The following is a 12,359-nucleotide window of genomic DNA, read 5'->3' on the forward strand; positions in this document are numbered from 1 at the left end:
GAGGGGGAAGCAGGTTCCCCGCTGAGCAGAGAGCCCGATATGGGGCTCGATCCCAGGACCCTGGGATCATGACCTGAGCGGAAGGCAGAGGCTTTAACCCACTGAGTCACCCAGGCGCCCCCTAGATAAGATTTTTTAATATATATGCAAGCAAATTAGTATTCTTCCTTTCTAAGAACATCCAATCTAGAGCAAAGCATTGCTTCCTCAAACCCTCTTCAAAATCACTTAAAAAAGTCTAAGTCCTATTGGAAGTCTTCTAATATTCTTTTAATGCCATGCCACATTATTTCCATGGGGTACATTCTTTTTTATTGAAGTGAGCATAAATTCAGCTTATTTAAATATAGGTGTGTTTATGGTAGTCTTTGGTTGGAGAATGTTGACACCAGAGAGTCCTTGATCTATTAGAATCATACTGCATTATCTTGACTTTCTTTCTTTCAGAGAATGTGTGTGTTCTTTTGTTTCCTCCCATGTAAAGTCTCTAGACCATATACCAACAATGAATGAATGGAATGTGAAATTAAAAACATAATTCCATTTACATCAGTACCCCCCAAAGAAATATTTAGGTATAAATTTAACAGAATATAGATAAAAGCTCTATGAGTAAAGTTGCAGAACTCTGATAAAAGAAATCCAACAAAAACTAGATAAATGAAGAGATATTCCATGTTCATGGATAAGAAGACTCAATATGGTCAAGATGTCAATTTTCCCCAACCTGACCTATAGGTTCAATGTACTTTCTGTCAAAATTCTGGCAAATTATTTTATAGATATCGACAAACTGATTCTAAAGTTTAAATGGAGAGGCAAAAGATCCAGAATAGCCAACACAATATTAAAGAAGAACAAAATCAGAGGACTGATTCAACCAGACCTCAAGACTTACTATAAATCTACAGTGATTAAAAGAGTGTGATATTCGTGAAAGAATAGATCAATAGATCAAGAGAACAGAATAGAGAGTCCATAAATAGAGGCACATAAATATAGTTAACTGGTCTTTGACAAAGGAGAAAAAGCAATACAATGGAGAAAAGATAGTCTTTTCAACACACAGTGCTGAAACAACTGGACATCCACATGTGAAAAAACTATGTTATATACACAGACACAGACCTTACATCCTTCATAAAAATTAATTCAAAATGTGGGGTACCTGGGAGGCTCAGTGTGTTAAAGCCACTGCCTTTGGCTCAGGTCATGATCTCAGGGTCCTGGGATCAAGCCCCGCATCGGGCTCTCTGCCCAGTGGGGAGCCTGCTTCCCTTCCTCTCTCTCTGCCTGCCTCTCTGCCTATTTGTGATCTCTGTCTGTCAAATAGATAAATAAAATCTTTAAAAAAAATTAACTCAAAATGTATTACATACCCAAATACAAAATGCTACAAAACTATAAAACTCCTAGGAGATAAAATAGGACAAAATCCAGATGACCTTGGGAATTATGAAAACTTTTTAAATAAAACACTAAAGGCACAATCCATGAAATAAATCACTGATGAACTGGAACTCAATAAAAGTAAGAACTTCTGTTCTGTAAAAGACACTGTTAAGAGAATGAGAAGTCCAGTCACAGAGTTGGAGATATTATTTATAAAATACATATCTGATAAACAACTGTCCTTCAAACTATAAGAGAATTTTTAAAACAATAACAACAAGAAATGATAAGAACAACAAGAAAGTGAACAACCAAATTAAGAAATGGGCAAAAATCTGAACAGGCATCTCACCAAAGAAGAGATATAGTTGGCAAATAAGCATATGAAAAATGTTCAACATCATTAGGGAACTGTAATTAAAACAACAATTAGATTCTGCTACACACCTATAATAATGGTGAAATTTCAAAACATTGACGTTGACAAATGCTGCTGGGGATGTGGAACAACAGGATAATTTCACTCATTTCTGGAGGTGAAGCAAACTGGTACAGCCACTTTGGAAGAGAGTTTGATGTTTTCTTACATAGCATAGTTTTACAGTATGATCCAGCAATTGTACTCCTTCATATTTATCTAAATTGGTTGAAAATATGTTTTTATAAAAACCTGCAGACAGATGTTTATAGCAGCTTTATTCGTAATTGCTAAAAATTGGAAACATCCAAGATGCTCTTCAGTAGGAGAATAGATAAAGAAACTGTGACCCATCCAGAATATGGACTATTCCTCAGAGTTAAAAAGAAATGCATTCTCAAACCATGAAAACACATAAATGCATATTACTAAAAAGAAAAAAAAAGAAAGAAATCAATCTGAAAAGACTACACACTGTGTAAGTTTGTCTCTATGACATTCTGGAAAAGCAGAACTTACAGAGACAGTGAAAACATCAGTGATTCTCAGAGGTTAGTAGGGAGGGAAGGAGGAACACAAAGGATTTTGAGAGCAGTGAAACTCTCCTGCATATGACTATAATAGGGGATATGTCATATACTTGCTAAATCTCAAAGAATGTACAATACTCAAAGTGAACCTTAATGTAAACTCTAGTATCAACTAACTCTATGGTTGATACTGATGTGTCAAAGGAAGTCCATCAGTTGTAAAAAATGTACCAGAGGGTATTGAAAATGAGGGAGGCAATGTCTTTGTGGGTGCAGAGAGTATATGGAATATATCCATACCTTCCGTTCAATTTTGTGGTGAGCCTTAAATTTAAAAAATAAAGTTTATTAAAATATAAGAATACCCTCTTGCATTGTTGGTAGAAATGCAAACTGGTGCAGCCATTCTGGAAAACAGTATGGAGGTGCCTCAGAAAGTTAAAAATAGAACTATCCTATAATGTAGCAATTGTACTTCTAGGTATTTATCCAAAGGATATAGAAATAGATCCTCAAAGGGGTACATGCACCCAGATGTCTATACTAGCATTACAAATAATGGTCAAACTATGGAAAGAGCCCAACTATCCATCAACTGATGAATGGATAAAGAAGATGTGGTGTATTGATGGAATATTACAATGGAATATTACTCAGCCATCAAAAAGAATGAAATCTTGCCACTTGCAATGATATGGATGGAGCCAGATTGTCTTATGTTATGTGAAATTAATCAAAGAAAGACAAATACCATATGATTTCACTCATATGTGGAATTTAAGAAACAAAACAGATGAACATTTGGGAGGGGGGAAAAACAGAGACAGGAAAACAAACCAAAGGAGACTCTTAAGGACAGAACAAATTGGAGGTTGATGGAAGGGGTTGGGCAGGGGATGGGCTAGATGAGTGATGCATATTAAGGAGAGCTTTTGTGATGCACTGAGTATTGTACCTAAGTAATGATCCACTCAGTTCTACTCCTGAAACCAATATTGCACTGAATGTTAACTAACTAGAATTTAAATAAAAATTTGTAACAAACAGGGGCGCCTGGGTGGCTCAGTGGGTTAAGCCTCTGCCTTCAGCTCAGGTCATGATCTCAGGGTCTTGGGATCAAGTCCCACATCAGGCTCTCTGCTAAGCAGGGAGCTGCTTCCCCTCTCCCCCGCCTACTTGTGATCTCTGTCAAATAAATAAATAAAATCTTTAAAAAAAAATTTTTTTTAAAGATTTTATTTATTTATTTGACAGACAGAGATCACAAGCAGGCAGAGAGGCAGGCCGAGAGAGAGGAGGAAGCAGGCCTCCCGCTGAGCAGAGAGCCCGATGCGGGGCTCGATCCCAGGACCCTGAGACCACGACCTGAGCCGAAGGCAGCAGCCTAACCCACTGAGCCACCCAGGTGCCCCTAAAAAAAATTTTTTTTTAAACAAACAAAAAGAGAATACTGTATCTTAGTGGGAGGAAAATGACTATGTTCATTTTTTGTAACAGCTAAGATACATTGAATGTTACATATATTACTTTATCTTCACATTGAATCTTATGTTTTTCAAAGTTTCTGCAATAAACATATTAACTTCCATCATCATAAAATTTTCTTTGTATTTACAAAGAAATATATATTTATATATTTACAGAATAGATGCTATTTAGATCAAAGTCTGCAGGTTGGTGATGATTCTAGGAAGTACTTACTGCAAATGAGATTTTGTTTGGAGGATTAAGGATGTTTTACAGGGGAGTCTTGGAGTGAGTGAGACATGGTGACTATCTTTACATATTTGAAACACAGTCAGTTGGAAAAGGAGTTGGACTCTGTCTCCATGGCTTCAAAAAGTAAATTAGAACCAATGAGTGAAAATCCCAGGAAGGCAAGTTTGGGCTCAGTATATGGATGTCTTTTCGGATGATTCATTCATTCTTTCTTTCTTTCTTTCTTTCTTCCTTCCTTCCTTCCTTCCTTCCTTTCTTTCTTTCTTTTTCTTTTTCTTTTAAAGATTCATTCATCCATTCTAGAGAGAGTGGGGGATGTAGGGAGGGGTAGAGAGAGTGGGAGAGAAGCCAAGTCCCTGCTGAGCTTGATGCCCACCCAGGACTCCATCCCTGGAGCCTGAGATCATGACCTGAGAGGAAATCAAGAGTCCTTTGTTTAACTGGGTGAGCCACCAAGGAATCTCAGGAACCACAAAATTCTATTAAAAAATGTAATTCATCTATATCAGTGGATATTTATGAATTTATGCATCCAGAAGTTTGGAAGAGTAGGAATCTAAGGCCATTTTTAACTCTGAAATTCTGTCTTTATTTATATTAGTGCAGATTAATCGGAGTGACAAGCTAAGGTTTACCCTTTTGGTTTTATTGTTCCTTGCTTTTGTTTAAGATGAAATTTTTCATCAACCTTGGAAAACACAAGGTGGTGTGTGGCTGACGGAAGAGTAATTGTGAAACTTATCCACAGCTTCAGTGCAATTTTAATATTGTTATCAGGAAACAGAAAGGCATAAGAAGCAAAAGGAAAAAAGGCTTATTTATATAGCAATTAGAAAGATAACAGAATATAAAACTGATTTGAATATTATTTACTCCCTCTTTGAGTTGGTCCGCACTCCTACCCCGACCCGGCCCTTCTTCCTTGAATTTTCCCCACTTTCCCTGTTCTGGTCTTGTACACGACTGACTGACTTTCTCCTGCCATAGCCCTTGTGACCCATGAGCCACAGGCTTCCTCTGGCTCAGAATTGCTTTATTTTGTAAAGCAGACACGTCTACCTTAAGTTTGTTGAGCAACAGATCTAGCCTAGAATCTGATTCACATCCAGCCGTTCACTGTATGAAAGCAGCCTCTCACTTGTCACCGGCTCTCACACAATAGGAGTCCTTGAAGCCCTCTGTCCCCAGGTCTGGTGGCAGCGAATCCTGGCAAAGCCGGGGAGCCCGCGCAGGGCACCTTGAGCGCGTGGGCGGGGCGGATGGAGGTCTCCAGACAGAGGGCGCCGCACCCACCCGGCGCAGACGCCCCCCGGACCGTCCGGGGGCTTCCCGACCTTCCTCGACCGGAGTCGGGGAGCTCGGTCTGCGTGTGAAAAAAGTCTCTCTTCCAATACTCCTCACCCACAGTTTGCTTCTCCTCCAGTTTCTTCTGGGTTGTCCCTGCCTAGTCATCCCTAGCTTCACAATCAGCCCCCTCCCGGCGGTGACCCCGGGGAGCCCTCCCCGCTGGGGCCGGAACTCCTGAGCACTGGCATCTGCCCTAGGGGTCCAGAGGGGCTTCTCCGCTTCCTGGGCACCCCGAGTGGAAAGCGGGGTGTGTGTGTTGGGGGGGCGGTGCTGAGGGCAGTGGGGCAGCCCGGGGAGCAGAGCGACTGTGGGCTCGGGAAGGGCGCCGGGTCAGGGGGGAGGGGAGGAGAGGAGGCCACACAGGGGGTTTCGGTTTCCTGGGGTCTGATTGGAGGTTGGCCCGATGAGTCGGAGCTGGGGGCGCGCCCATCTCCGCTGGCTCCTGCGAGAGCCGCCGGCTCGGCCCCTCCCCGGAGCCGCTTTGTCCCGGCTGAAGGCGGTCGAGGTTGCGGGGAGGAGCGGGCGGGAGGCAGAGAGCCGGGGACACACGGACCTCGAGACCGGGAGGCGGAGCGCGCCGCGCACGGCCCCACGCCCAGGCCCGCGGGCACCGCGCCCGCCCCCACGCGCTCGCACCGGCCGGCAGGTGAGCAGGCAGCGCTGCGCCCGCAGTCGCCGGCCCCGCGGACTCCCGAGCCGCCGCCTCAGCCTCTGCCGGCGCATCGCGGACGCCCAGCAGGTCGGTTATGTAACCGTACTGGCCCGCTCGCCCCTGCGCCCTGTCCTGTTGGGGCTGCGCGCTGCGCCCGGGCGGTGCAGGAGGACGCGGCAGGGGGCGGGCGGGCGAGCGCGGTGGGATTCCGGGGCTGGGCGGGGGGGCGGCAGCGGCGGAGGGAGGGACGCTGTCAGCCCCCGCGGCGGCCTGGTGTGTGTTGTGCGGGGGAGGGTCTCCCTTGAAGAGGGCACGGGTCTCAGAGAGCCCCTGCCCCATTCCTAGTGGCTCAGGGATTCGCCTTTCCAGTAGCAGCAGCAGGTGCATAAGTAGAACAGCGAGGATGACGCCTGTGGCCCCCGGGACTGAGGTTTGGAGAGGGGAAAGGGCAGGTGGACTACACTCTGCGGGGGAAAAAAGGAGAAAACGGAGAAGCTCCTTTCCCGGTGCTTGAAAAGAAGTGCCGGGGAGGAGGAAGGTACTTTGAGGCGCAGCGGGCTGGGAATTGTCCTGCCTGGGATTAGCGGGCATGGGTCATCTAAAAATAACTTCGAGTTTGAAAAGTGAAATAGAAGGGAGTGCAGTGTGCCGAGTTTGTCTGCCTGTGGGATGCTTCGCTCTGGAAGTCACCCGAGGGAAGAGGCAAATCCCGGCCGCCTGGCCTCACTGGTTTCCAGGGTGTCTCGGTTTGACTTTTAGTTAATGATTTATTCTCCAAGGCACTGCTGTCTTTTTCTTACCCCAGAATGAATTATAGCAGAGTGCATGTTTTGAATCTTCCTATTTCCTACATTGGTATAGAGGTGTTACATAGACATCCAATTTAGAGTTCCCTGCCCAAGCTTTATTTATTTATTTATTTTAAAAATATATCATTTTAGTAAAAACAAAAGTTTCTGGGCTCCCTTTAACATACAGTTTCACAACTGAAGGTGAAAAAATGCTATAGCATTCCAGTCCGTACTTCTTTTTTTTTTTTTTAAAGACTTTTATTTATTTATTTGACAGAGAGAGATCACAAGTAGACGGAGAGGCAGGCAGAGAGAGAGAGAGAGGGAAGCAGGCTTCTTGCTGAGCAGAGAGCCCGATGTGGGACTCGATCCCAGGACCCTGAGATCATGACCTGAGCCGAAGGCAGCGGCTTAACCCACTGAGCCACCCAGGCGCCCTCCAGTCCGTACTTCTTACCCCCTTCAGCTAGAACCCCACTTAACCTGTCACACATAGGCTTTAGGAAAAGTAGGACATTTTTAAAAATGCCACTCAACTTTCTCACACATTACATCAACAGCAAAGCACAGGGCAAATATATCACAGGTACAGGGCAACGCTTGGCTAACTGGCCCCTTCCATTCTGGGGAAACAGTGAAGTTGGAAAATCTCAGAAGCTGGAAAGGATCAAGAAGCAGGTCAGCATTGACTGTGGAACAAGGCAGGGGAGTGAGCATTTGGCTGCTTTTCAGTCTGCCCATTGATTTTCTTTAGGCTTAGAGCTATTATCTTAAGGACGGTCATTGCATTGAATTAGTCTAAAATGTGAGTTGCACTTTGCTTTCAAATCTACTGCAAATCCAGTCAGCATTTATTGAGCACCTACTACCCGAGTCCAGTCCACGGAATTTTGTGAGGGAAAAGTGTCCTCAAATAAAGGTTCAGGATTGCAAGAGCTTTCAGAATGCCTTCTGTGTGCAGGTCCTGCAGAACCGGGCTAAATCTGGGAGGATGTGGTGCTCTCTCTCCATTGATGAACATTTAACAAGCCTAAATGGGAACTTGAGAGCTTTGCCATTTGCAAGTTCATACCACACTCTTTTGAAAACTACTTACATAATCGTTTGCAGTTAGTTATATATAACAGTAACTAGCTTTAATTGAGATCAACTTTGATAGTCACTGAGGTCTCATTTTATTACTCCTTTTACTTTGGGTACCACCCACTCTGTTTATTCAGCAGTATTTTGTTCCGCCTGTACTGTGTGTTATGTAGGTCCTGTGGCAGAGGATAAATGAATGAGGCCCATGCCATTCAGGAATCAATCTAGCAGAAAAGAAGGATAAGAAAATAGGTGATAGTGATCAACACGACGAATGGTTAGTGGAGATAGGAACGAGTTCTTTGGACGTCCAGAGAAGGAAGGGTGGAGGGAATCTGGAAGAGCTCGCAGAAAGGTTTGTGTTTGGACTGCATTGCAGGAGGCAGTGCAGTTTTCTAGAGAAGGAGCTAAGTAGGTGTTCCACATGGAAGGAAAGTTTGTGTTAAAAGAACATCTGGGTGCTTTGAAGTGAGGGAGTGGCAGGGGAGTTGGGGTGGGGGGGTTGTGTGTTTCAGTGAGCCCAGGATGTGGATATACCCTATGGAAAAGGAGAAATTATACAGCTTTTATGGGAGAAATGATTTGATCTAATTTGTATTTTGCACAGGTGACATTGGAGATGAGAAGTAGGTGGGGTTGCAGGGGAAGGCGCTGAGAGTTTAGACCACTGGAGTGATTCAAGCAAAAATAAATAAATAAATAACATTCGTTGTGCCCGAACCAGGTAGAATGGAGAAAGAGAAGAGAGATCTTCAGAGAGCTCTTGCAGGAGGAAAATCAGTGGCACTGGGCCACCAAGTGGGTAGTGATGTAGAAGGAGTTGATGTCTAGATGGATGGTCAGGTTTTTAACTGAGTTGGGAGTTAAGTGAGAAAGATTAGGTTTGAAAAATATGGGAAATTTTAACTGAAATCGTTTCCTTTAAGATCAGCAACAAGACAAGGATGCTCACTCTTGACACACAGTTCTGGAAGTCTTTTTTTTTTTTTAAAGAATTTTTTATTCATTTATTTGACAGAGAGAGATCGCAAGCAGGCAGAGAGACAGGCAGAGAGAGAGGAGGAAGCAGGCTCCCTGCTGAGCAGAGAGCCCGATGCGGGGCTCGATCCCAGGACCCTGAGATCATGACCCGAGCCGAAGGCAGCGGCTTAACCCACTGAGCCACCCAGGCGCCCCTGGAAGTCTTAAATACAGAGCAATTAAGCCTGAAAAATAAATAAATGAAAGGCACAAAGTAAGAAGGGAAGAAGTAAAACTATCTCTATTTGCAGATGACATATACATAGAAAACTCTAAAGACTCCAGTAAAAAAAAATCTTTTAGAACTAATAAACAAATTCAGTAAAGTTGCAGAATATAAAATCAATATGAAAAAATAAGTTGCATTTCCATACACTAATAATGAGCTATCAGAAAGAGTAAGTAAAGAAAGGATCCCCTTTATGATTATATCAACAAGAACAAAATACCTGGGAATAAATTTATCAAAGGAGGTAGAAAGACTTGTACCCTGCAAACTATGATATCGATTAAAGAAACTGAAGAAGACACAAATAAATGGAGAGATATTCCATGCTCATGGACTAGAAGAATTAATATTGTTAAAATGTCCATACTACTCAAAACAATCTACAGATTCACTGCAATACCAATGGTATTTTTCACAGAAACAGAACAAACAATCCTAAAATTTGTATGGAACCATGAGGACACCAAATAGCCAAACCAATCTCAAGAAAGAACAAACTGAGGGTTGCTGGGGGGAGGGAGGATGTGGAGAGGGTGATTGGACATTATGGACATTGGGGAGGGTATGTGCTATGGTGAGTGCTGTGAAGTGTGTAAGCCTGACAATTCACAGACATGTACCCCGGGGGCAAATAATACATTATATGTTAATAAAAATAATTAATAATTTAAAAAAAGAAAGAATAAAGCAGGAGACATCAGACTTTCTGATTTTAAACTATGTTGCAAAATTATGGTATGGGGAACAACATGGCATAAAAACAAATACATAAATCAGTGGAGCAGAATAGAGCAAAATATACCCACAATGTATGGTCAGTTATTTTATGACAAGAATGTACAATGAGGAAAGAATATTCTCTTTAGTAATGGTGTTGGGACAACTGGACAGCCATATACAACAGAAGAAAACCAGACCACTGTCTTACACCACACACAAAAATTAATTCAAAATGGATGAAAGACTTGAATGTAAATTTAAAACCATGAAATTTCTATGAGAAAACATAGAGGTTCATCTCCTTGACACTGGTCTTGGCAATGATGTCTTGGATTTGTTAACAAAAGCAGTTGAAAACAAAAGCAGAAATGAACAAATGGGACTACATCAAACTGAAAACCTTCTTCAAAAAGGAAACCCATGGAATGGGAAAAGCTTTGCATATCAATCATATATAAAGAACACATATAACTCAATAGCAAAAAAATCCAAACCATCCAATTAAAAAATGAAGACAAAGGATCTGAATAGACTTTTTTTTTTTTCAAAGAAGACATACACATGGCCAATAAGAACATAAAAAAGTGCTCAACAGCACTAACCATCAGGGCAGTGGAAATCAAAACCACAATGAGATATCACCTGACACCTATTAGAATGACTATTGTCAAAATAAAACAAAACAAAACAAAACAAACAAAAAAAAACAAGAGATAAGTGTTAGCAGGGATGTGGGAAAAAGGGAATCCCTGTGCACTGTTGGTGGGAATATAAATTGGTGTGGACATTATGGAGAACAGTATGGAAATACTGCACCATCTCACTTATATGTGGAATTTAAGGAAACCAAGTTCATAGATCAGGGAGCAAATTTGTGGTTGCCAGGGAGTGGGGGACGGGAGGTGGAAAAAATGGGAGAAGGGGGTCAAAAGGTACAAACTGCTAGTTATAAGATAAATAAGCCCTGGGATGTAATGTATAGCATGGTGATTATAGTTAATCCTGTACTGTATATTTGAAAGTTGTATAGAAAGTAGTTCTTAAAAGTTGTCATCGTAAGAAAAGAAATGTGTAACTGCATGAGGGATGCATGTTTACTAAACTTGTTGTGGCAGTCACTTTGCAATATATACAAACACCAAATCATTAAGAGATACACCTAAAATAAATACAATGTTATGTATTAATTATATCTCAATAAAACTGAGGGAAAAAGGAAGTTATTGAGAAAGAGTAGGTTTGAGAAGAATGGGGAATTTTGACTTTCAGCCTCAAATGAAAGTGCTCAGTAGGCAATTTTATTTTCAAAGGTAATTTATTTCTGATGCTAACCTTCTACTCATCTTACCACCATTCCTGAGACTGTTAGGGCTGCCTTTAGAGAATATGGAGATGAATTTGATAGCAGGAAGCTGTTTCTACCTACTACCCCAAAGGCGAAAGAATGAACTGTCAATTATGTGCACTAGTAGTTGTAGTACAGTAAAAATAATTTTAATGATAATAACAATATAACATTCATTCATTGTTTATGCCAAGCACAAAGAAGTTAGAGCTCCGTGAATTACCATGTTTGACCCACACGATAACAGAATAAGGCTATTGTTATACTCATATAATTGATAAGAAACCCAAGGCAAAGAGAGGGTATGTTATCTAGGCCACACAGTTAATGAGAGGTGCACTCAGGCCTGACCAGTGTGAATTAATATCATTGGAATAAGTCCTACGAGTCTGGATTGTGTTTTTTACCCTATGCTTGAATATTTGTGGCTGATGCTGTAAAAGAGAATAGCTCTGAGTCAGGAGTCCTGGCTCTCATCTGGGCTCTACACCTGATTTGTTGTATGACCTCTGCAAAGTCAGAGCCCTTCTTGGGCTTTAGTTGTTGTGTCTTAGTGGGAGAAGCAGTTGAATAGATATCTCAAGAGTCTTGACATTTTGAAGTCCTTCCATCGTGTCTCAAATTTTGCTAGAGAGCCACTGACTTAGGTTAAAATCATGCCTGGTCATTTTTAGTTTATGCTTATTTAATTTAATTAATTTATTTATTTAGAGGGAGAGAGAGTGTGAGGGGGGAAGGGGCGGAGGGAGAGGGAAAGAGAATCTTAAGCACATTCCACACAGAGAGGAGCTCAGTTTCCCAATCCTGAGATCATGACCTGAGCTGAAATCAGAAGTCACACGCCCAGCTGACAGAACCACCCGGGTATCCCCTGCCTGCTTACTTTTAGAATAGGAATACTACTACTACTCTTATTACTACCTCTTTTTCCTCTTTTTTTCTCTTTCTGCTCCTCCTTCTTCTTAGCAATATAATGGTTCAAGGGTTCTGTACATTACTCAGTGCTCATGGATAAGTGTACTCTTACTCCCCTTTATTTCATCTACCCCCCCAGTTACCCCCTCTGGCAACCATGTTTGCTCTCTATATTTGAGAGTTTGACTTTTGTCTTGT

At 42.1% G+C, this 12,359-nt stretch overlaps 1 protein-coding gene across 2 annotated transcripts in view; it reads left to right on the plus strand.

The window, feature by feature from the left end:
* Positions 1–5,924: 5,924 nt before the first annotated feature.
* The window catches only part of RCAN2 (regulator of calcineurin 2), a 268,960-nt gene continuing 262,525 nt past the window's right edge, over positions 5,925–12,359 (plus strand). The window contains exon 1 of one of the 2 annotated variants that reach the window (XM_047733367.1): positions 5,925–6,052. The gene's annotated coding sequence lies outside the window, so the exon portion shown is untranslated. Of the gene's footprint in view, positions 6,146–12,359 lie in introns of both variants that reach the window. The other variant, XM_047733366.1, reaches the window with a different exon arrangement.

The sequence above is a fragment of the Lutra lutra genome, chromosome 6 (assembly GCF_902655055.1).
Source record: "Lutra lutra chromosome 6, mLutLut1.2, whole genome shotgun sequence".
NCBI lineage: Eukaryota > Metazoa > Chordata > Mammalia > Carnivora > Mustelidae > Lutra > Lutra lutra.